At 43.3% G+C, this 21,789-nt stretch overlaps 1 protein-coding gene across 1 annotated transcript in view; it reads right to left on the bottom strand.

Moving 5' to 3' along the window:
- cdh11 (cadherin 11, type 2, OB-cadherin (osteoblast)) overlaps window positions 1-18,522 on the bottom strand; it is an 83,570-nt gene extending 65,048 nt beyond the window's left edge. Inside the window, exon 1 of the mRNA XM_072436465.1 lies at window positions 18,181-18,522. The gene's annotated coding sequence lies outside the window, so the exon portion shown is untranslated. The remainder of the gene's footprint in view (window positions 1-18,180) is intronic.
- Window positions 18,523-21,789: the final 3,267 nt, after the last annotated feature.

The raw sequence follows: 21,789 nt of genomic DNA, 5'->3' as shown, positions 1-21,789 counted from the left end.
ACACTTCAAACAAAATGATGCATAATGTCACGTGTAAATGGACCGAACAGTCTGCTAGAAAAGCTCGGGACAGACTGCCACTCTCACAAATGCCCCACACAAGTGTCTTTGGGGTGGGTGGGCAAACAGAGAGAGGAGAACGCCAGGGGGACCATGCCCCAGGCACCCTCAGATTAGATGTGCTCTATTGAGGAGCCAAGGGCCAGAACACAGGGTCTAACAGGACACGCTAAGCCTTTTAGACCACCCTCTGCTGGGACATGCCCCCCTCACACGGCTCATTCATCCAGGCACTGACACTCTGAGCTCGCTCACATTAGAGACATGGAGACCCAACAGGCAGCTCATGATCCAAGAGTCGCTCTTTGCTCCTGTCCTGCCACTGATGATAAGCTTTTGAGGGCCACAATATTTGTTTCTTAATTAGTTTTCTAATTAACACGTATTCTGGATGGATTTAATTTGTTTCCTTAGATTTAGTTGGATGGATGGATGGATGGCTCCCAATTCCATCTTTGAAAACAATGAATGACAATTAAATACTTCTTGTTGTTTTGTTTTTTGGACCCCCAAGTGACAAAGAGTATCAGAATAACAATGTAAATGATGTTATTAAGCTAAAGGCATAACAATGTATATATATTTGTTTTGGTGAAAAACTTGACTCTCTGCCAATATACTTTCTGTCATCAATGTTGTTCTTGTATCTGGTTAAAATTGTACACAATTAAAGGCACAATAAAAAATAATGCCTGACGTCAAGTGCAAGTCAGCTATATTTCCATGTGTGAATTCCATTACATGTTTCATAATATCACATAAATGTTGTGTTATGAAGTGTTGGCAATTTTGAGATTGATTTGCCCTTTGACCCCTGCACAAATAAACCAGCAGCGACAGAAAATTGCATGTAGCGATCACTTGAACATGGTGTATTGATTTGCTAGTGACATTTTGCTTCATGCCCAAAACATGTTTCAAAACAGACTCAATTAATAACCTCCAGCACAAGTACAGGTGAATTGTTAGGTCAATTGTGCGAGGTTGTGGTCAGAGGAGAGGATGTGGGCGGGGCCAAACCAGAAGAATTGATGTTTTGACGTTCTGCTCCATTAAGAGGGCGGAGCGTGTGGAACACAGCGTAATGAGCTGTGAATGGGCCCCAGTCTGGGTTCTCGAGGAGGACACAGGGGTCATTGTGCGACCTCCGCCATGCTCCTGGAGAAGCCCCGCCCCTCTGTCCAGCATGAAATGAACACCTACAAGAGCTAAAATGACCCATATTCTAAAAGGCCCCAAGCCCAGTAACAGATGCTTACACGTTGTGAATTTTTCATGACCAAAGTTGGGGATGAGTTGCAGAAAGAGCGGTGACGTGAGGGGAGGTCTGTGAGTGAAATATGTGACGAGGGGAAATCATATTACACAGTACATCTTCAGCACATTAACGCTACTTCATGAATATTGTATTAGATTTTAAAACGGCACAGTAAAATAACAGTATTTAGCCATCTCTATCTATTTCTGAATTACCTATCAAATGCGTTGTTCTGTTTTCCACGAAACTCTATTAAGATATACCCATACGCTTTAGAGCTTGAGGCGCATCCACAAAAGTCGACTCTGTATAAAACGTGTCTTTTTTTCTACCTCATTTTGTAGCAGCCACAACGGCGCAGAAGAAAAGTGCAGTATATGTATATTCAGCAAAACCAAGAAAAATTGGATACTTACCAGGGTAGCAGGGTTTATTTTGCTAGTGCACAACATCCTCACTGGATCTTTACTTACATGTTATTCAAGTAGTTTTTTTTAATAAATGATGATTTTTTATGACTATGGCCAGGGGCTCAACAGCAAGTATATCCTCTATTGATCTTTATGGGTTAAGATATTTTGTTAATGGTAATTATTTCTACATAGGGTTCACGATACAAAAGTTTCAACTTTCACTCATTCACTAAAGTTATTCCCCCGACCCAATCTATTTCACATAAATTTCCCCATTACACCATATCAAAAGTGTTCTCTGCATCCAAGGAGAGGAAAGCTGTATCCTCTGTGTCTGTTTATTCTATTAAACTGTTAATACGTTTAACTGTTCATCCGTACGGAATGGCACCGGTGCGCGTTTACACAAAGGAGGAACTCATGAAACTGCGGAGAACCATCGTCTTACCCGGAGATCGTCACGTCCGTCACGGACATCCTCATTTTCCCCTCCATCCCTTGTTGGGAAATGGGAGGTTTTGTCTATAGGAGTTTTTGTTTATAAGAGTTCTTCTATTGAGAGTGTTTTTTAAACTTCCTATAAGTGATCTGTTCTTTTCCTCTGTATCTACCTGCGTTGTATCAATGAAATTTCCCCATGTATGGATAATAAAGGATTATCTTATCTTATCTTATCTTAAGAACTCTCCTGACGTTGCAGTCTCTTTATAAAACAATATTGTCCAGTGTGCATTGTGTCTGGTAAAAGATATACAAATATTTTTCACCAAATCAAACCCTATAGAAACAAAGTCCCAAGATAAAAAAGCTGGTCTCTTCACACAAGGATATGTTTAACTCTGCTTCATAAAGAGCGTGCAATGACGTTCCTCCACTTCTCCTTCAGTTTGAATTAACGCTGAAAGAGCCGTCTTGAGTGGAGACGTTCCTACACCTGTTCAGCGTGAAGAGACTTGGATGCGGCGCCCGGATAAAGTGAATGAATGAGACGAGAGCGCATAATTAAAAAGCTGTCTTCTCCAAATGTCAGCTCTTTATACATCTGTTTCATGTGCTTACACACAGCAGTGAGGTGTGAGGGGCCCCGTGAGCCGCTTACATATGCTGTAAATAAAACATGACTGTATGTTCTTCAAAAAGAGGGAGGTCAGGGCTGTTGTGTGGACAATATCTGCACTCATCTGATGGTCAGTACAAACCAGGACGGGCCAAAATGCCACCGCGAGAGTGCGTAAAAAGATTGTTTCATATTGGTTTATGCAGCTATTGGTAACGATGTTCAAGGTAGGTGACACTTAATCTGTTGTAATCTGAGGCAGGGATATTCATAGTTTATAGAGTGATACATCTATGCCATCTATAAGCTTGCCTTGGTATGTTGAGCTCCAGAATAAATCCATACATAAACATTTTTAGACCGTACATCTAAAAGTCATATGCAGGAAATGCTCTTTTTAAGTGTTAAGAGGAATCATCTTCTCATCGATTGCTGCTCTGATGAGGGTGAACATTCAGTTTGGCACCCGTTCTTGTCGATGTGGGACCCTCCCGTGCATATTTCTCATATTTAGAAAGAAATGAGTTCCATGTTCTAGTGTTGAACTGGCGGAGGCGATGGTGCACTTTCACAGCCGATCTGTGTGTTTAGCTGTGGTTGGCAGACGGTTACGGACGCTAACTCGCGTGTCACTGTGGGGGTTTTGTCAACTAACAGCAGTGTGGAACGTCCCACACAGGCTGCTGGAGCTGGGGTGAAGGGTGAATCAGCATTTGTGAATTTAGAACAGTCCATATGGCTCTCATCGGGATGTTTGTGTCGGAGCGGAGCAAGGTGGGCATGTGGGAGGAGCCATGTCCCCTGTGTCCAACTGTGTCCTTCCTTCAGGGAGAGGAGAGCGGTGTACACTGGTGGGTGCAGTTTTGTGGGTCAGGAAAAGTGGTTATTATCACTTTTAGCAGAAAACAATACATCATTTCTGTTACTAAGACAGCATGATAAAAGAAAAGGTCTCAATATTCAATACTGATTTAGACACAGCAAAGTACGATGTTTTTTGTACTATTGATCGTACAAAAACAGAAAATAATAGTAGTTTCTTTAGTATTGACATGTCTTATTTGTGCTATAGATCAACAACATACAAAAACTATTCAGGAGAGATTACATTTTGTACCATTCATGTGATTTTTTTCTCAGTATTCTGTTGAAATGAGTATCAATATTTTTTAGAAGTGATTAGTAGCAGGGTATTCATTTTTACTATTGTACTTGATTATTGTATTCACTTTGAGACTTAACAGTAAGTTTTTATATTTATTCATATTATTTGAAAACAAATAAATATATCAAATCAAAATCTTTAGAAAACTGATCCACAAGGGAAATCACATGAGCACAGTACATTACAATATAATAACACATATTGCAAAATAGGTGGTAAAACAATTCACTATATTATATTTTCCGGACTATGAGTCGCACCGGCAAAAAATGCATTATAAAGAAGAAAAAAAAACATATAAGTTACACTGGAGTATGAAATGCGGAAAATATGGTAATCAAAGTATCAAAAATAGCAAAAGACACACCAATTCCGCTTTAGTCCTGTGACTGTATGAGATTCTGTTGAATATGAATAAAAGTGCAAGTCGGGAGTGAGGTTTATTGTGCTGAAAGTCAGTGAGCGCATGCAGCCCCCCCCAGCATCACACAGATAAAGGGATGACCTTGGGGGTGGCACCTTTAGGTGACGCGGCCTTGTGCAGACACAAGCTGGGTGCGCGTGCCTCTGATGCTCATGCTTTGTGACCACGGTGAGAGAGGTCACCCTGTCAGCCCACACCTTGCCCACAGAAAGGACAGAAATTCATAAACCTACAAATATGAGCATCAGGATCCGAGAGTACGATATGAAAATGTCTCTGGCTGTGGGACTGGACGATCACTGTGAGAGCGGAGAAAGGATGAAACATTATGAGTGTTCAAACATCTTGGTCTCTCACTCCTCCGGACGTTCCTGTCAGTCTGACCTCTCCTCACACACAGAGACCTTCCTTGGCGCTGCAGGATCAGTCGTCTCCATCAGAGCCACAGTCACACCTCGCTCTGGGCGGAGGACGTGTGGCGCAGACCCCCCCCCTTCCCCCCCCGTCACTCATAACCAGAGGTAATGAGCTCACACATTCCACTGCTTTTCTTGACATTACCTGCTCCATCTATAGCATGTCCACCAATCATAAGCGATTATTATTTATTGAGATTCTTTATAACGCGTCCCCTGTTGCAGATTACCATGAATATCAGTTGTATTTGCATAAACCTGTCATTGTAATTTACAAGCACGCGCTCCCTCATCTGCATGGATTATCATAACTCTGACTCATGGCTGACCTCAGCCCACGAGACAGAAGTGACGGAGGAGAGAATGTGACAGGGTCAAGAAGGTTTTATGCACTTATGTTCAGTGTGCTGGAAAGGACAGTCTCCTCACGTGCACTCTCATCACGTGCATTCTCCTCACGTGCACTCTCATCACGTGCACTCTCCTCAGCGTGCACTCTCATCATTGTGCACTCTCCTCACGCGCACTCTCATCACATGCACTCTCCTCACGTGCACTCTCATCACATGCACTCTCCTCACGTGGTCTCTCCTCACGTGCACTCTCATTACGTGCACTCTCGTCACGTGCACTCTCCTCATTGTGCACTCTCCTCACGCGCACTCTCATCACATGCACTCTCCTCACGTGCACTCTCATCACATGCACTCTCCTCACGTGGTCTCTCCTCACGTGCACTCTCATTACGTGCACTCTCGTCACGTGCACTCTCCTCACGTGCACTCTCATCACGTGCACTCTCCTAAAGTGCACTCTCATCACGTGTACTCTCCTCACGTGCACTCTCATCACGTGCACTCTCCTCACGTGCACTCTCCTAAAGTGCCCTCTCATCACGTGTACTCTCCTCACGTGCACTCTTATCACGTGCACTCTCCTCACGTACACTCTCCTCACATGCTCTCTCTTCATGTGCACTCTCCTCATGTGCACTCTCATCACGTGCACTCTCATCGCATGCACTCTCCTCACGTGCACTCTCCTCACGTGCACTCTCTTCACGTACACTCTCCTCACGTGCACTCTCATCACATGCACTCTCCTCACGTGCACTCTCCTCACATGCTCTCTCTTCACGTGCACTCTCATCACGTGCACTCTCCTCACGTGCACTCTCCTCACATGCTCTCTCTTCACGTACACTCTCATCACGTGCACTCTCCTCACGTGCACTCTCCTCACATGCTCTCTCTTCACGTACACTCTCATCACGTGCACTCTCCTCACGTGCACTCTCCTCACATGCTCTCTCTTCATGTACACTCTTCACGTACACTCTCCTCACATGCTCTCTCTTCACGTACACTCTCATCACGTGCACTCTCCTCACGTGCACTCTCCTCACATGCTCTCTCTTCACGTGCACTCTCCTCACATGCTCTCTCTTCACGTACACTCTCTTCACGTACACTCTCCTCACGTGCACTCTCCTCACATGCTCTCTCTTCACGTGCACTCTCCTCACATGCTCTCTCTTCACGTGCACTCTCCTCACATGCTCTCTCTTCACGTACACTCTCTTCACGTACACTCTCCTCACGTGCACTCTCCTCACGTGCACTCTCATCACGTGCACTCTCCTCAGCGTGCACTCTCATCATTGTGCACTCTCCTCACGCGCACTCTCATCACGTGCACTCTCCTCAAGTGCACTCTCCTCACGTGCACTCTCATCACATGCACTCTCCTCACGTGCACTCTCATCACATGCACTCTCCTCACGTGGTCTCTCCTCACGTGCACTCTCATTACGTGCACTCTCGTCACGTGCACTCTCCTCACGTGCACTCTCATCACGTGCACTCTCCTAAAGTGCACTCTCATCACGTGTACTCTCCTCACGTGCACTCTCATCACGTGCACTCTCCTCACGTGCACTCTCCTCACGTGCACTCTCATCACGTGCACTCTCCTAAAGTGCCCTCTCATCACGTGTACTCTCCTCACTTGCACTCTCATCACGTGCACTCTCCTCACGTACACTCTCCTCACATGCTCTCTCTTCATGTGCACTCTCCTCACGTGCACTCTCATCACGTGCACTCTCATCGCATGCACTCTCCTCACGTGCACTCTCCTCACGTGCACTCTCTTCACGTACACTCTCCTCATGTGCACTCTCATCACGTGCACTCTCCTCACGTGCACTCTCCTCACATGCTCTCTCTTCACGTGCACTCTCATCACGTGCACTCTCCTCACGTGCACTCTCCTCACATGCGCTCTCTTCACGTACACTCTCATCACGTGCACTCTCCTCACGTGCACTCTCCTCACATGCTCTCTCTTCATGTACACTCTCCTCACATGCTCTCTCTTCACGTACACTCTCATCACGTGCACTCTCCTCACATGCACTCTCCTCACATGCTCTCTCTTCACGTGCACTCTCCTCACATGCTCTCTCTTCACGTACACTCTCCTCACATGCTCTCTCCTCACATGCTCTCTCTTCACGTGCACTCTACTCACATGCTCTCTCTTCACGTGCACTCTCCTCACATGCTCTCTCTTCACGTACACTCTCTTCACGTACACTCTCCTCACGTGCACTCTCCTCACGTGCACTCTCATCACGTGCACTCTCCTCACGTGCACTCTCCTCACATGCTCTCTCTTCACGTGCACTCTCCTCACATGCTCTCTCTTCACGTGCACTCTCTTCACGTACACTCTCTTCACGTACACTCTCCTCATGTGCACTCTCCTCACATGCACTCTCTTCACGTACACTCTCCTCACATGCACTCTCTTCACGTACACTCTCCTCACGTGCACTCTCTTCACGTGCACTCTCCTCACATGCTCTCTCTTCACGTGCACTCTCCTCACATGCTCTCTCTTCTCGTACACTCTCCTCACGTGCACTCTCCTCACATGCTCTCTCTTCACGTGCACTCTCCTCACATGCTCTCTCTTCATGTACACTCTCTTCACGTACACTCTCTTCACGTACACTCTCCTCATGTGCACTCTCCTCACGTACACTCTCCTCACGTGCACTCTCTTCACGTTCACTCTCCTCAGGTGCACTCTCTTCACGTGCACTCTCATCATTGTGCACTCCCCTATACTCACTCCAGCGCGGACGCCGGCCCATGGGTCCACTTCAAGGCCCAGAAACATACAGTTAAAAGGAATTCTTTAAGTGGGGGATAAAAAACAAAAAGAGCAAGGCACTGGCTCATAAAAGATGAAAATACTTGTATTATTGTGCCATATGGGGCCATAGAGCCTTGAGGCATTTTAATATGGAAATCCTGACTTATTTAGCAGTCTGAGGGCAGCTTTTCTCACAGCTATTCTATTAAGTCCTTGAGAAAAGCTAACCGTCCTTACTTGTCCTCACCTACCATCAGAACGTACTACTGGGTTTGTAACATCATCTTATCTCAGCGTTCAACAATCTCCCCTGATTTAATCTGAGATGATCTGAATGCGGGACGTGAACTATGAATCATGGGCAAAAGTGAACAGCAATTTCTCAGGCCTGCTCCAGACGTGTATTGTATCAGCTGGAGCAGTCTCTACACCAGAAGCCAAGTGACACCAACCAAGTGAAAAAAGACAAATTACTCCGAGCTGGTAAGTAGAAATTGCTGCTAAAACGTAAAGTGTGTACGGCAGGTTAGACTGACACATTTCACTCAAATGTAACATGATTATACTTATGATTTTACTCAACTTTTGGCCAATTTTCCCCCAGTTTGCCCGTTTTGGTGATGTTTATAATGTTAGTTCCTGGTTGGACATCAGCAGCAGATGTGACAAAGATAAGGTAATTCCCACAACTGTTACCTAGCAACCATATTGTAAACAAGACAAAATCCACATTAATTACACTTGGCAAATAATAACACCTCAAAACCCCATTTATCAGGTTTAAACTGTCGGAAAAAAATGTTAATTACGTGTAAATCATCCTTTAATTTCGATGGAATGTCGCCTATTGATGATATAGACAGAGAGATTCTGTTTGATAATTGTCAACTATTAGTTTTCCTTTTGCTGCTTGACTGATGATAAATATTTTTAAAAAAAAGATATATATACCACAGGTTCTATCTCATCAAACTAAGTAATAATAATACAAAAAAAAAAAACACTATACCACTACTAATACTAAAAAAAAAAAAAGTAATTTACACTTTAACATCTAATCCATTGGAACGTTATTACTGTGGTTTATACAATTCATGCACAAGAACAGACATAAAAATGGACAGGGATTGTAGATGGAGTATTGTAACTGTGTGAGTGATAACTGTGACACACGCACACGCACACACACACGCACACACACACACACACACACACACACCCACACAGCTAAGCCCCGCGCTTCATAAACACGCTGGATTGGATCCGTACAGTCGTCTCACATCCAGCTCCATTCTCCTGCCTCCTCGCGTCAAACAGCTTTCATTTCTCTGTGGCGACTAAATCACGGGGAACAATCCCATTACGTGACGGGGCCCGGCAGCTCCGAGCGGAGAGAGAGAGGTGTACGGCAGGACTCCCTCACCTGTGTGTGTGCAGCAGAGCAACGCACGGCTCAGGAACAAGTCGTCAACACAAAAGACAGCAGCCCTCTAATGAGCAACAGTGCGGCTGCTTGAGTTAACAAGTGGTGAAAGCCATTCTCATGGATTCATACCGTGTCATTGTCCCTCTAACAAGAGAATCTAGTCAAATTAAAGCCACTTGATTTACACTAATGTTCCTAGCTACATGGATTTCTCAAAGATCTAAGATGCAATTGTAGAACTGCACAATAGCCAGGTTTTAGGTTGCAACATTAGCAATTTATAAGAGTTAACAGGGCTAGCTTGAAAAAAAAAAAAAACAGTTTTCAAATAAAATTGACCACAGTTTTGTAGTAAATAATATATAAATAAGCCTCAAGCGCTGCACTGGCTCTTGACCCCAATCCAAGTGCATCCTTTTATACATGTCTGATGGAGAATGTGTGAGATAAGATAAAGCAGCTCTATCAGTCGCACTGTGTGGAGAGAAAGGCTTTCTGGCTCCGATCGGTCACACGTTCCTGTTCAGCAATACGGCATAAAACATAGAAACTAAAAAACACCTGAACAGAGCCCGTCATCAAATACATTTCTAGAGAAAAAAGGACAAAAGTGTTTTTCACAGAATATCCCTGTTATAGTCAGCAGGATCAGATTCTCTTGAGGTTCAGGTCGCTGTGTATTTCTTTCACTTGGTCAGCAGGGCTCGGCCAGATTGGAGATTCTCGGCTGGTCAGAGGGTCAAATGCTTGATTTATTCTCCTCTAACCTCCTCACCGCAGCTCAAGCTATAGCCCGGCGCTGCGTGTGTGCTCGCAGACGCTCTGTTTCTCTGATGGCTCTGCGTTTGGACCCACACATACAGTCTGCCTCCAGGCCTCAGACGTCCAGAGCTCACCTTTGCAATGTGTCCCGTCAGCAACATTCACTCAGTGCAATTAACATAAGTAGGTTAATTATGCAAATGCAGGAACACAGAACAAAACACCTGCGAGCACACCGGAGGGACGGCGAAGGGAGAGGCGATGTGGAGCCGGTTCACTTCCAACAAACGCATCCGAAATGACTTTGGGAATCTTGGACGGCTGTGACTGCGTTGCATTTTATATCCACAAAATGAGAACCAACTGCCAGAAAGATGAGACGCTAGACAACAAAGCTGTGGCGAAATGAAAATGCTCTTTTACATTTAATCAGGTGCTTCTGATGAAAGCCATGTTTGTTGTTCTATGTCTGTGCGTGTTTTGTGGATCGAATTAATCAATTATTTTGGGAATGACTGAGATCGGCCTTTATGAAGAAAAAGTATAATCTGATTTTATTAATGAAGTAAACATATTTTTGGGGGACGTCAGCTGCTCACGTAGCAGAGTTCTGCGAGTCAGGACCTCACCATGGACTCACAGACTGCCATTAACAGAAGCGTTCTGAAAGACGCTCCAAAAATGAACCGGTTTGTGGGACCAAGGCCGGTCGAAATGTGACTATTCCGCTGAAGGGTTGATTAAATGCTGAGGACAACAAGAACAGCAACAACAACAACAACAAACTGTACCTTAGGATTAGATCTGATCCAGAGGAGGCCAGAACACAGTAAAGTCACTTGTGTTGCAAATGAGTTCTAACTGCCCTGTCTGCACATCACATGCTTTTCATTCCCATATTTACAGATAGAATATCAGATTAGCATCGGTCAAGAGTCAGGGTCAAAGACTTGAACGGAATGTTTCACAGATACTCCGGGTCATCCGCCAAAGTAAGGAGTGTCCCTGCACTCCACTGGTCACATGTGCACACCATTTATTATGGATTAATTATGATGGTGAATAATGAGAAGCTAATGACTCATTAAATCTCTCCTTGACCCACAGATTGACTCGGACGGTCTTCCGCGCGGCTATGAATGTGACAGAACCGTGTGTGATCAGAAATTAATTGGCACACACGCTCCATGTCTGTGACCCCAGTGTGCAGGCCGGTTCAAACGTAATGGCCGTGGATCGAAGTAGAAGTACGATTATCCGTGCATGTTCTAGATGTTCAACGTCTCGATCCGGAGTTTGTCTCATGTGACCGGCATCATGAGACTGAAGCAAATCACTGTCACACAAACCACATCAGAAGAAGAAAAAAACACTGCCACACACATGCCAGCCGTCGTAAACACACACGGACATCAAAACATGTTTACTCTGAAAAAGGCCTTTCTTGTGGCACAGTAATTCCTCATAGGTTTTCTCGCTTTCCTGCTCCTACGTGGTTAGTTTTCAAGGAAAAGATGGAAATTGAGTTCAACATTTTGCATTGTCTGTTGTGAATGCTGAAGTACAGAACCATTGAGCCTTTTCTGTTTGTGCGGAGATCCTACCTCCACACGGCAGAGGAGACATGGGATATCGATAGAGAAGTGAGTCGATTGGAGCAGGAGTCATTCGTCCTCGTCAAACGCGTTCAATATTCATGTCTTTCACTTCTGATCGCCGATACTCCGGATTCGTCAAATCACCACTAATGTTGAATTACCATCGATCTGGGCCAAGCCGGCTCACACCTACAACGGTCGCCCACTCAAATATAAATACGTGTTCTAATGGAAAAGAAGGAAATCTATAGTAGAAAATATATGTTCAGTGTTTGAATTCATGCTGAGCAAACACATACATTACCTTGTCTATTTGATGAACATTAAAATACCAAAACCCTGGCTGTATCTGAGAGCTGAACACCTGAATGGTTTGTGCATTGAGACTGACGTTACGAAATGATAAACTGATACAATATTACTGTTTTTACTGACAAATGAGACACTCCATTTTAACCTTTGACCTCATTAGGTTTTTTTTTTACTGCGTCTGTCATAAGATTCACTTCCCTCTTACAGGATCAGTAACAGATAGGGTTTGAACGCTATCACTGGGGCAAATATATGTATTTATTTGGCAATTTACAAGCTAATTAGCATCGTACAGCCCACATTAAAATGTGTAATTTTATGCTTTGATTAAGCACAAAACATCTTTTAACAAGGTTTTAGGGCTGTATGAAATCAGAGTAATTAAAAAAAAGAAAGGGAAAACCATTAATCTAGCTAGACTATAATTAAATCTGTAACTGCAGTGTCATGTCATAATTAAGATCAACATTTTTATGAGGGAAAAAAGTTAACTCAAAGACGAAAGATAGACTTGATGTTTAAAATTGTAGCGGCGTTGAATCGTGTATAAGGAAACTCGGAAAAGGACAACTTATTCTTCTTACACACAGTCTTGAAAATAATACATGCATGAAGACTTGAGCGTTCCAGTGAGAATGAGCATAATTTGAAAATAATTAAGGGAGCCGGGGAAGAGAGTTTAGTTTAGGGCAGACTGCTTAGTTCTTTGAGAAATGGGGATAATGTGAGCGAGCAAGTACAGCCTGTGCTTTAGGAACTGATGAAGGGACCACATGTTGTACGTGCAGTGGAAGCATGTATCGGGCCCGTGCAGCACAGAGCACAGAGCACAGCACATGGCCCTACACCTGGACTACAGGACACAGGCTCGTGGACAGGGGAGAAAAGGGTTTACAGCCCCATAAAACACTTAAGGGTTAGACCATTAAACCAGAGCTGAAATGTCAGGTTTACTGTTTATTGTAGAACATTTACAAGAAAACGAGGCAGCAGGATTTAAACAAATTGTAGTCGCAACACCATTAAAGTTGCAAGTATCACAGCTGAAAAAAAGAACTCAAATAGGACAAAGTTGGACCTTTTGTCTAAGAGCAGATGGCACCAAAACTATGAAGGATTATTCAAGGCACTCAAAACGCTTTTATATCATCACACACAGCAGACACTGGGGCGACACTCACCTGAGGCAGCAGCGATCGCACCGCCAACCTGTGGGCCGGCCCATCTGACCAGCGGGATTCAAAACGCCGACCTTTGTATCAGATATTGAGGCCACTGCCACCATTTTGTCGTTGCCTTTTCTTAGTCTTTCGTCAGACAGTGTTTGCCAAAATGATCATCGTTGTCATTGAAATCCGTATAGAAACTGAAACCCTGAACACAATGGACCCTCGCTCCGCTGGTGCGATCTGCAAAGTGTGCTCGGCTTCCAAATGTAACTTTCCTCAGAGTGAAAATGAACAAAAGGACAGAGGGTAAAATAGAAAGAGAGAAAAGAACGGAAAGACCCCTTTGTTTCTGAGCGACAGAAGAGATGTGGCAAACAGGAGGAACCGTAACCCTCAGACTGAATCCTGCTTCCCTGGGGAGTTTCTGCACAGACCTGGCTCTCCGATGGCTCCTTAGACTCCAGGAGCACACACCAAAATATCAGATGTGGAAGGGTTGAACCCCAGAGAGAGAAGAGCATGTCACCTCCACATGTATCATTGTCTACTTTGATTTATAACCAAGTGCCATTCATTTAATCCAGGAATACATTGGCTCAAAAACAAGCGCTAATGCAAACTTTTAAGTGCCAGACATAGTTAGTGACACTGACATTATTTCCACCTCTTTTTTCTAATTGGATTAATTTGATAACAGCCTCTATGTTAATGTTTTAGAGCACGATTTGCCTCTTCTCTGCACTGATATAAAGTTAGTATATTCTTACTGTGACTCTAACATTGTTGGCAGTGACATATTTCTCATTGTATTTTCTTACATTGGAATCTCATGAGGTGAGGTGCACTAATTACAACCTTGACAACATAAAAGCACTAAATTAAATACAATTGCACAATAAAAGAGCAATTAAAAATCACGACTTTGGGCCAACTTGTGTAAAAATGAATGGGAGTGAGTGTTTATTCTTATAAGTGTTAATTAAGTCCTTGGCTAATCAGGGTATTTTACTGTTATGTACATGCCAGGCTTAGTTTGATCAAGTGTTTTTTAACCAACCAAAAGTGCACTTCTTGCTCTTGAAAATGATATCTTTGCTTTAAGACCCAAACATTTATTCCCAGATACTAATCGATACAACTCTTTTGAAGTTAGAAAAAGAAAATCACATAAATAAGACAAATCTTGACCTCTCTGAATAGTTCTTATCCTTGTTTGGCTTGAGCTGATGTAGACTTGGTTTGATCTCGTTTTAGTCCAGGTTTAGTTCCAGGTTTAGTCTAGATTTTGGCCCGTAGCATGATTTTGGTTTATCAGAACAACATGGTAATATTAAGAGAAACTACTATTATTTTGTGTTATTATTCTATTGTCTGGAAGAATATATGTTTCACTGTGATATTGAAATTAATATTGAGTATCAGGCTTTTCTTTCATATCGAGTTTTGAAGCGTTAACATAAATGGCAGCACTATGATTATATATTTTGTTTAAATATGCGCCTTTCAAAACTCCCAAGGACACTGCACAAGACTGCAACTTAAAAAACATTAAAACAACAGAATAAAACCCATAATACACACTGAATATGAATGTATGAGTGACAATGAGTTTGGGCAAGTATCAATGAATACAAAACACCAGATTTTCATAATCAGAGTCAGACAAAAACAGACATGAAAGAACAAAATGCGAAAGGTGATAACAGACACACTCTTCCACAAAAGCTATCCCACTTTTGTCGACACTCGTCACAGCAACACATAAATGTATTTTGTCTTTATTGAAGTTTTTATTGCATCTTCACGCCAGAGTTCAGAGGCTCAGTGATTCCATGAAGCAGTGGTAAATAACCCAATCCCCCCGTCACACAAAAAGCATCCGTTCAGCCCCAAATCTGTGCTCCCGTTGGCTGATCCCTGCCCCGCTGCACAGACGGAGCATGTTATCTGAGAGACAGGACGCGGGCGGCTCGGCTTTCAGCAGCGCCACGTCTGGAAAAGCCACAGTGATCCTGGTAATAGAAGTCACGCTGCCCATCAGACGCTTCTAATAGGAGTCATGCTCTGTCCCCCTACTTCAACACATGCCTCTTTGACCATCAAATTAGCAGAGACCTTTGGAGGTTTTCTCAATCCTTGTCATTGTTCGTACATTAACACCGCACGCCAAGGCTGAAATGGCACAGCTCCCGTTTAGTTCACAAGCTATTCCAGAAACACTTTCAGACAGATAGAGAAGCTGTAGTTGAGCTTATGCTTATTAATTAACCCTTTTAAACCTCTGCATAATAATACAAGTGTGAAACCATTCGTAACCATGTATAGAATGCAAAAGTAAACTGCACAGTAACAGGTGCTAAGTACAATATTGTCTCTGCTGAGGGTTAAACATTTAAACTTCGGAGAGGAGAGTGAAGTTTGTAATGGTTAGCAATGATTTTGAATGTATGCCGTAGTGATTTGGACAGATTATTTTTAATCTTATACATGATTCTATAGCTGAACTGAATCATAGAATGTTTATAAATTAGTTGGTTCTTTATAAGTAGAAAATCTGATAGCTCTTGTTGCCTTTTTTTGCAAGGTGAAGATTAGTTTTGTATTTGTCTGATATGTATTGCCCCTGACTTAAATACAATTAAAACTGTAATTACTAATGACTATTATCTGTTTCACACATGCCTGCCCCGCTGTACATGTAGTGGAGTTTTGTCAGTTTTGCAGAAGCCTTTATTTAGAACCATGGTCTTCTTTTGTGTGAAAACGCATTGTGCGCTGAGCTGTGAGAATCATATTTGTCAAAGTATGTGCAGCTTGTCTTATGCCTTAATGTCAGTCATCCGAATCATGTCTGAAGGCCACATGGAAGAGAGACTCCAAAGAGAAATGCCATTTTTGAAAAGTGTGGTTGCATTTTAGAACCAGACTCTTCTGACAGTGATGTGTCTCACTTTGACCCAGTATTTAACACAACACACTGTGGAGATTGAAGCCGTCCAGTGCTCTGAGAGCTCTGAGCAGACATGCTTTTCCCACTATGTCTTTAATCAATTCTCCCTATTCTCGCAGAATAAATCAGCCCTCGGTGCAGCTCCAGGATGCCATTATGCAAACGTCCACAAACGGAATCAGCCGTTTAGAGCAGACCTGGGCATTTGTGGTCCCAGGGGCCAGATGTGGCCCTTGGCATGTTTAATCCGGCCTCCGCAAGATTTTAGTTTCTATTTTTTGACTGTCTGAGCTATGTAATATGTCAGCACTTGAGTCGTTGATAAAGACAACATGACATGAATGAAATAATAGATTCAATAGCCTATATTTGACAGAAAAGTGCTTATAATTATAAGAATTTATTATTTTGTCACACCAATGATAGCGGTCTGCCCCTCCGCCACTTGCCTGCATTCGAATATGGCCCTCAGAAGAAAAGTAACTGCCCTGGTTTAGAAGAAGCTTTGAGCTGTGCCAGCGGCTGGGACCAAGAGCATATAATGCACAGCTTCAACATGGTTGACTCCTGACTCCCGATTCCACCCACTCCTCAGGGTCTGTCCAACACTACAGCCTGGACTCAATCTGAAGGTCTGCTCAGACAAATGTACTATTGTACTGTAAAGTTACTCATGTTTCCTTAACCACTGAACATGGAACATAAAAAAAGTAAAATTATTTTAATGCAACGTGTATGTTTAAGGCAATCTCCCGCAACACAAATCAAGTAAATCTGTTTGGTGTTGGACCTCTCTAACAGAAGGATGTGGACATTTTCACGCTTTCAAAAATCTTTGAACACAAACTCCATTACCATTTGAGTTGTGCAGGAAATATATTATATTTTCTACTGCAGTCTGCCCGACACTCCTCTGAGCTCTTTGGGGAGTCTCATTTCACTGACTGGTGTGTGTGAAATCAAAGTGCCTTTAACTTGATTGAGCTGTGGACTTCCACACAATGAAGCTCCACAACAAACAGCGCAGCCGGGCAGAAGCCAAACAGCAGCAAATGATTTTGTGAATGGCTCCCCCAGGACCGGAGTGGAGCTGGGGAGGCAGCGCAACAGTGTGGAGGAGATTATACTGCCACGGCGGAGAGCAGCAATCTTCACTTGTGCCATGAATACCAAACACTTGAGCGTTACCAGAGCCGTCTAGTGATCTGACTGTGCGCTCTTGGCACATACGCGGCTAAACGCACATCTCACACACTCCACTAAGATCCCTTCAAATGATTTTACGACGTGACAATTTAACGACAACGATCCAACTACGAGGCGTGCAGTGCGCTACAATTAAAAAGCGATGCCCGTTGCCCTGCAGGAGCGGAGCGTGGAACTAATTGAGTGCGGAATGAGCCCCTGGCCAAGTGATCTGTATGTGCGGGGCGCTCCGCGGCTCCTGAGCGCGCCCGGTAAAAGGGCAAGGATGCGGAATGGCCACTCAAGTATTTAAATGGACTGCATACTAAACCATATGGAGCCTAATGGGACACTCGTTTCAAGATGTTGATTCCACGTAATGAAGACGTGAAGGAGACGCAGCGAACTGACGTCCAATGCAACACAGGAGATGAGAAAAGTGTTCTCTGCGCGAGGGGCCGCGTTACTGACACAAATCATGGCTCTGCAAAGATTCAAACAAGCCCTTAAATGTGTCTAATTAAACAAAACAAAACAAAACTGGAATAATTAAGATTCGATTGACCAAATGCACAGATTTCACCTTAAAAAGGAGCCAGATCCATTCCACGCACACACAGCGGATCGTTCTCCACGTCACACGAGTTACATTGCACACAACAGGCTGCAAAAGCACAGCGAATCCGACCACTGTGTCAGTGCCTCGGCAGAGACCCCTGAGGGCAGTGTGCAGTTCAAGCATCCAGCAATAGTGCAAAAAGGACACCCAGCTCCACCGGTTTGAAATAAAGCCACAGAAGAAGTAGATGGAAACAGAGCTTACCTTAAGTAGAGGGGAATATGCAGATGCAAAGCTATCCTAATCAAATAATATCACTTGTGTCCAGTCGTCCCACACATCCACAGAGGCAAAGCTGCGCGCACAAGCCGCAGCCAAAAGCAATGTCCCTTATTGAGATCCGTCTTCCCCAAAGCGCACTGGGTTTGTGCCTCAGAGCCGAGAGCGCGGGACAGAGGCTCGTGAGTGGCAGTGATGGTGATGGGTTCACAATCCACAGTCTCTGCGCCCAGAGTGCCAGCGCTGCGTATCCGTCCTGCCTCCGACGAGCTGAAGAGCGCTGTGAGCGAGAGAGACGCGCGCACAGACTCTCAAACAGAGAGGAGAGAAGGAGGCGGGCGTGATGGAGAGACAGACGTGGCAGAGCCGATGGAGGACGTCAGAAATGACCCGGACCCTGTCTCTGGCACAGTTTTTAACTTTGATATAAAGTATCAAACAATATTTTACATTTGTTAATTATAGATTTGTTGCTAAGTTGTCAGAAGGACAATGGATCAGGCGGCGCTATATATTCTCCGAGCTCTGAGACTCAAGGAGCCTAGAATGAGTCTGAGGCGCGCGGGAGATGATGGTGATTAACGGTGATTAACGGTGATTAACGGTGTGATGGACAGAGGACCTGGCCCAGGACTTTCTCATGCTCTCCTGCAGCAGAAGCCGGTGGATGCAACAGTTGCTCGGCTCTGATTGGCTGCAAGGGAAGAACGACAAACTCTGAAACAGCCAATCATGTTAGTTCTCTGAAAGCAGAGGGAGGAGAATATTTCTCAAAGAAGATTACTAAAATGTAAGTAAAAAAAGGACATAAACTTGACCCAGTAGTAGAGTAACAATCAAAATTCACATTTCCCATCATTAACTCGACTATCATCCACTGCCATGTTATATGTGAAATGGCAAACCTCATAACTATAAACATGCTCAATTTTTTTTTATTCTACAACGTGGCAATACAGCATTGTATATTAAGTGTTCTAATTCTGTCTCTTACACTTCAGAGCGTCATTAAAGAGTGCAGTATTTAGCACGCAGCAGGTACCTGTGCTGCTCTCGTATGTGCCACTAACAGCAACTGCTCTTATCCATTCTCTGATCCCTCATATTGTCATTTCATATGCAACACAACAGGTTCCTATCACTTTAGATGTGAAACGACAGCATTAGCAGGAGATTAAGCGAAGCCTGTCAGATGTGATTCCAATGATTCTGGCACAAAGGAGGATCCTAGTTAAACTTATTTGCACACATCGCCCTCCTCCAGGTGCCAGTGTTTAGGTCAGCTCTGGTCAGTTTGGACCTGGCTCTGGAAACTCACCTCATTGGAGCTCACATGCAATGTTCAATGACCTTTATGTTTTTGCACACCATTTTTGGTCATGGAAATAGAATAATAATAAATTTATCCCTCATTATGGAAAGAGGTTTATGTAAGTAACTTCTTAAGCAAATTGTGCTGTAGTTTTTTCATGCATTACTTTTACCAACTTGAGTGAATTGTGCAATGAAATGACAGTACTTACTCTTAAGTAAGTGAGAAGAGTACGTAGGCCTAAATGTTTTTACTTTTTATGTAATTTCAGGAACAATGACTATTTCAGGAACATTGCATTTCAACTCTGGCATATTTACAATAAAATGTTGATTCACCTTTTATTTAATAAATTCCTCACCTTTTCACACCTTACTTTCACAAATGCTCTATTAGACTGGGGTACTTTTTTAGATTTACACAGGGCTTTCTTCTAACACAAACCGCTTGTGTCCAGCAGGGCGGTCATGTGTGTGTGGCATTGACTCTCATAAACATTTAAACCTCTGTGTGTTTACTGTACAACACTGTATCCACACTTCAGAGGAGCCCAGAGTGCTTCTTCATGTCCAAGAGACAGAGCAGCTCTCCTCAGCTCTGTCCTCTGCTTCGAATATCCTCCAGGGGCAGTCCAGTGTCAGGGGTTTCACTGCATTCCTTTGCACATCCCTCTCTCTGTGCAGATGGGGCCACTTACGCAACTCTGCTGTGTCAAGAACAGAGCTACAAAGTGTAAAAATGCAGAATTTCATATTGAAAAAAGTTGATATTTTTAAACTTGCTTATAAGTATCTTATAAGAGATAATGGTATGCTGTAAAAAAATAATAAAAAATACAAATAAAGTGGTAGGTCTATATATATAAAAAAATAATAAGATTTGTCTACAAGTATTACATGTCATTCACTGCTTTCTCATTTAGGCAGTATTTATGCCATTTGATGGATTTAACCTTTTTTCCATCTCAGAATGTCTTGATTCTCTTTTACAAAAAAATAAATAGTCGCTAATGAGATTTTTAATGACATCATGATTTAGATGTCTGAAAGAAGAATGCCAGCACAGATTAAGTTTCTAGATAGACACTGTCTGCATGGAGCTGTCCATGGTGACAGGCTGCACATGGTGATAGGCTACACGCTGTGACAGGCTACATGTGGTGAGACGATTTCAAGGGTTAGGGTTGCTGCTTCAGAGTCCAACATGGCCATTGTAATGTTTAATAGAGCCTAAAAACAGATTAAGCCAGGTGTACACTGACACAAGTACAGACTGTTAAACCATCTCTGGTGCACTCCGGTCCGTATTTGACCAACGCCGTGCATATTCATGTGAATGTGAAACACCAGTCCGATGACTTTAAGACCTGACCAGACCGCTGTAGTGGTTTTCTTTCCATGGACCTGTACTCTGGGGTGTAACAGGGGCGCTTTAATGTTAATCAAACAGACCGCATACATTGGCTATTGAGACTTCGACTTTGTTTTGAGACTTTTTATTGGCCCAGCTTACAGTGAACCAATTGGCTTTCGTCCTTAACAAGGCAGTAGCAACGAGTGTGTGACGTGACTTCGGACCCATGAATAGGCATATATTTCTTTTAACCCTTTTTGACAGTGAGAAAAACTCAGGCTTCTATCATCTTTGCCTGTCGATAAACTGTCCAGTGCAGCTGAGGAAAGAGATGACATATTGCTGTATAATTTGGAAAAAACATATATCTCCTCCTCACCTCTGAGTCTCCTGTACATTCACCACAGAGAAGGTTAGATTATTAGAAGTGAGAATCGGCAGACAAAACCCTGATCCATAGACACTAGACACAGTGTTTACACTGTCTTTGATCAGAGCATTTTCACACACCTATTCATGGGTTACAGGAAAACGATTCCTTCCTGAATTGAAGGTTTCTTTCAGGACCTTCCCTTATTCAAAAGATATCATCTTTTGATTTGAGTTGCACTGTACCATAGAAGGACCTTTGCCTTGCCAAATTCTTCAAATGAGGAAGGAATCCTTATGCTTGAAACCCATGAATACCCACATCACAGAGGGGCCATTCTCTAACTATGAGCACACAGCCAAAAGTGCTGTATACTTACATACACCAAATAGAGCAAATTGAATATTTGCTTATTTGCGTTCTCTATCCAAGCTAACATATTCTGTGTCCTCACAAACATCATGTACGTTTCAGAGATCCATCAGTGGGTATGAAAACTACATTTGTTACTGAATTACAAACTTCATTCAATTTAGTTTGAAAGTTAAAACATATTAGT

Source organism: Eucyclogobius newberryi, unplaced genomic scaffold, assembly GCF_026437365.1.
Source record: "Eucyclogobius newberryi isolate DKJ021-1_F unplaced genomic scaffold, fEucNew1.0.hap1 SCAF_8, whole genome shotgun sequence".
In the NCBI taxonomy this organism is placed as follows: domain Eukaryota; kingdom Metazoa; phylum Chordata; class Actinopteri; order Gobiiformes; family Gobiidae; genus Eucyclogobius; species Eucyclogobius newberryi.
The sequence above is the reverse complement of the archived record's forward strand: the minus strand, read 5'-3'. Positions and strand labels throughout refer to the sequence as shown.